This window comes from Hemitrygon akajei, chromosome 27 (assembly GCF_048418815.1).
Source record: "Hemitrygon akajei chromosome 27, sHemAka1.3, whole genome shotgun sequence".
NCBI classification, from domain to species: Eukaryota; Metazoa; Chordata; class Chondrichthyes; order Myliobatiformes; family Dasyatidae; genus Hemitrygon; species Hemitrygon akajei.
Genome location: NC_133150.1, coordinates 49548527 through 49553514, shown reverse-complemented (window position 1 = coordinate 49553514; position 4988 = coordinate 49548527).

Here is a 4988-nt window from a genome sequence, read left to right as displayed (position 1 = left end):
TCTTCTGCGTCTCCTGGTCATTTGAAAAGCACGAAAAACCACGACACTAACATATATAAATATATATTCAGTTAATACAAAGGTAATAAACCTCCCAAAATTGTTCGAGTACAAATGTTGTATGCATAGAAGAAAGGATTAATATATCCAAAAAGAAATAAAAAGAGAAAAAAAATATACCCCTAAGAAAAAAAAGCTAATCTAAACAATAGAAAAAGGAAAAAAAGAAACATGGGCTGTATGTAACATCAAAAAAGAGAGAACCATTAGTGTCATTAACTCCAAACCTCTCTGCATATATTAAAACAAGAGAATAGGTTTGGAAAAAGGTCAAATCACATCAAATGAAAGTGTTGAATAAAAGGCCTCCAAGTCTTTTCAAATTTAATAGACGGATCATATATAACACTTCTGATTTTTTCTAAGTTTAAACATAACATAGTTTGAGAGAACCAGTGAAATGTGGTGGGAGGATTAATCTCTTTCCAATTCAGCAAAATAGATCTTTTAGCCATTCATCCGACGCGCTAAAGAGGTTAAATAATATGATTCTATCATTGGTAAACCAAAAATTGCAGTAGTAGGATGGGGTTGTAAATCAATATTCAATACAGTTGAAATAATATCAAAGATATCTTCCCAATATTTTTTCAAAGAAGAGTATGACCAATACATATGGGTTAAAGAGGCAGTCTCAGAATGACATCTATCACACACTGGACTTATATGAGAATATTAACAAGCTAATTTATCCTTAGACATCTGGGCCTGATGCACTACTTTAAACTGTATCAACGAATGTTTAGCGCATATAGAGGATGAGTTAACTAATTGAACAATTTTTTCCCATATTTCGGTAGGTAAAGTAAGCTTAAGTTCCCTTTCCCAATCATTTTTAATTTTATTAGATACATCTGAATGAATTTTCATAATTATATTGTAGATAGTTGCTATTGCACCTTTCTGTAAAGGATTTAAATCTAAAATTTTTTCCAAACTATCCATAGAATGTAGATTGGGGAAAGTAGGAAGGACAGTATTTAAAAACTTTCTAACCTGTAAATATCTAAAGTGGGATCTAGGTAAATTATATTTGTTAGATAATTGTTCAAAGGACATGAAACAATTATCCAAAAATAAATCAGAAAATCGTAATATACCTTTAGTTTTCCTAGTCAAAAAGGCTTGGTCCATTATAGAGGGATAGAAAAAAAAGTCATATATAATAGGACTTGCTAAAATAATTTGATTCAACCCAAAAAATTTCCGAAATTGAAACCATATTCGTAAAGTGTATTTAACTATTGGATTATCCAATTGTTTATACAATTTAGAAAGAGCAAAGGGAAGTGAGGTCCCTAAAATAGAACCCAATGAAAAGCCTTGTACAGATTTACATTCAAGATTTACCCAATGAGGGCTTGAAGTTGTATTCAAGTCCCATAGCTAAAATTTCAAATAGCAAATATTAATTGCCCAATAATAAAATCTAAGATTTGACAGTGCCAGACCAGCATCCTTTTTAGACTTCTGTAAGTATCTTTTACCTAGCCCAGGATTTTTATTCTGCCATATATTTGAAGAAATTTTAGAATCAACACTATCAAAAAAAGATTTTGGAATAAAAATTGGTACCGCTTGAAAAAAATATAAAAATTTAGGTAATATAATCTTGATAGCATTGATCCGACCTATCAATGACAAAGACATTGGTGACCAGTTAGTAAATAAATGTTTAATCTGATCAATTAAAGGTAAAAAAAAATTGGATACATGTGTTCATACTTTGGTTAACTCTTTATATACCAAAGGGTTGATTCTAGAAAAATGGCTCAAACCATTAATTTTGTCTCTTGGAATACTAATGGCTTAAACCATCCGATTAAACGGAAAAAGATTTTTAAAGTATTCCAAAGACTGAACGCGCATATTATTTTTGCACAAGAAACTCATGAAAGGAAAGAGACAACCAATTTTTTTTAGGTTTTGGAAGGGTCAACAGTACAATTCAAATTCGAATGCCAAAGTAAAAGGAGTTTCAATTTTTATTGACTCCTCTATTACATTTGTTCAACATGATATTATTTTGGATCTGAATGGTAGACTTTTCTTAATTACTGGGTTACTTTTTAATAATAAGGTTGCTATGGTTAATGTTTATGCTCCAAACTTGGATTATCCTGAATTCTTTAAGTCTTTACTTACTTCTCTACCTAATCTAAATGAATATATGTTAATAATGTGTGGTGACTTTAATTGTTGTTTAAATCCTCTGCTGGATAGATCTATATCCATTCAGACTTTACCAAATAAGTCGGCCACTTATATCAATTCTTTTTTGACTGACTCTGGAATTTTCAATATTTGGAGATTTCTACACCCTAAGGACAAAGAGTTTTTTTTCTCACATGCTTATCATTCTTACTTGAGAATTGACTACTTTTTCATTGACTCCCGTCTTATTCCATCTGTAATTGGTTGTAATTATGACATTATAGCCATCTCTGATCATGTTCCAATGAAACTCTCTATTAAATTAATGGACACAGCTCCCAGTATTAGGCAATGGTGATTTGATTCTACTCTACCTCAAGATCCAGATTTCATTAAATTTATGAAGGAACAGATTGATTTCTCCTTTTCAACTAATTTTATGGATGAAATTTCCTGCGGAACACTTTGGGACACTTTTAAAGCATATATACATGGACAGATTATCTCCTATTCTGTTGGTTTGAGGAAACGTATTAAGAATGAAACTCTTTTATTGGTTGATAAGATTAAAGAAACTGATAAGAAATATTTGATCACTGCTAGTAAGGAGCTCTATAAACAAAGAGTTGAGCTTCAGATGGAACACAGTTTATTACTTACATCTTCGATCGAAAATCAATTAATGAAAACCAGAAGTGAATTTTATATATACAGTGATAAATTAGGCACATTGTTAGCTAACCAATTGAAGAATGTTTCGGTTAAATGTCAAATTATTAAGATCTGTAAACAGAATGGTGAATTGACAGTCAATCATGATGAGATAAACAAATCTTTTCAAGATTTTTATATTTCTCTGTATCACTCTGAATTTCCTCATGATCTTAATACCATGTATGATTTTTTAGGGAAATTGACTTTTCCAAAATTTATCATCTGAAGAACAGTTAATATTAGAAACTCCTATTACGGATGCAGAAATTAAAGGTGTTATTTCCTCAATGAATTCCAGAAAAGCACCAGGTCCAGATGGGTATAGGGTGGAATTCTTCAAGTTTTTTTCTTCTACTCTTTCTCCTTGGTTATGTAGGGTTTTTGAAGAAGCAATTAGATTAGGTAAACGACCACAATCTTTTTATAGAGCTTCTATTTCTTTAATACTAAAAAAAGATAAAGACCCTACTGATTGTGCATCCTATAGACCGATATCCCTGTTGAACGTAGATTCTAAGATCTTTTCCAAGTTACTGGCGACCAGGCTGGAGAAGGTATTACCTCAAATTATCTTGGGGGATCAAAATGGATTTATTAAAAATCATTATTCTTTTTTTAATATTAGGACATTAATGAACATTGTTTATACTCCTTCACGCAGCACCTCAGAATGTGTCATTTCATTAGATGCTAAGAAAGCATTTGATAGAGTTGAATGGCCATATTTATTTACTGTGCTTGAGAAGTTTAACTTTAGTCTGACATTTATATCTTGGATTAAATTGATATATCATACTCCAATAGCCTCGGTTTTTACAAACAACCAAAGATTTCCCTTTTTTCGCTTATTTCGAAGTACCAGGCAAGGTTATCCTTTCAGTCCATTACTATTCGATATTGCCCTGGAACCTTTGGCAATTGTTATTAGAGAATCACCTAACATTTTTGGCATTACTCATGGGATGGATTTACATAAGTTATCATTATATGCAGACGACTTGTTATTATATATTCCTGTTCCTGAGAAATCCATTCCTGCAGTTATATCACTGTTGGCTCAGTTTAGTAATTTTTCCAGTTACAAATTGAATCTTAATAAGAGTGAACTGTTCCTCCTAAATAGGCAGGTTCCAATTTACGGAAATTTACCTTTTAGATTAGTTAATGATTATTTTACATACTTAGGGATTAAAATTACAAAAAAAATAAGGATTTATTTAAGGTTAATTTTTTTACCCTTGATCAGATTAACTGTTTGTTTACTAAATGGTCACCACTGTTTTTATCACTGATAGGTCGGATTAATGCTATTAAGATGATTATTTTACCTAAATTCTTTTATATATTTCAAGCGGTACCAATTTTTATTCCAAAATCCTTTTTTGACAATGTTAATTCAAAAATTTCTTCATACATATGGCAGAATAAAAATCCTAGGTTAGGTAAAATGATATTTACAGAAGTCAAAAAAGGAAGGTGGTTTGGCATTGCCAAATTTTAGATTTTATTACTGGGCAATTAATATCCGATATTTGAAATGTTGGTTATGGGATTTGAATTTATCTCTTAGCCCTCATTGGGTAAATTTGGAAACTAAATCTGTACAAGGATTTTCATTTTAGGGACTTCTCTTTAGGGTTCTATTTTAGGGACTTCTCTTCCCTTTGCTCTTTCTAAATTGCATAAACAGATTGACAATCCGATAGTTAAACACATTCTACATATATGGTTTCAATTTTGGAAATTTTTTGGGTTGAGTCAATTTCTTTTAGCAATTCCTATTGTATCCAATTTCTTTTTTCATCCCTCTATTATGGACCAAGCCTATTTAGCTTGGAAGGCTACGATTTTCTGATTTATTTTTGGATAATTGCTTCATGTCTTTTGAACAATTATCTAATAAATATAATTTGCCCAGATCTCATTTTTTTAGATATTTACAGATTAGGAACTTTTTAAACACTGTACTTTCTACCTTTCCAAATCTAGATTCTATGGGTATTTTGGAGAAATTGTTGGAATTAAATCCTTTTCAGAAAGGTGTAATATCAAATGTTTAC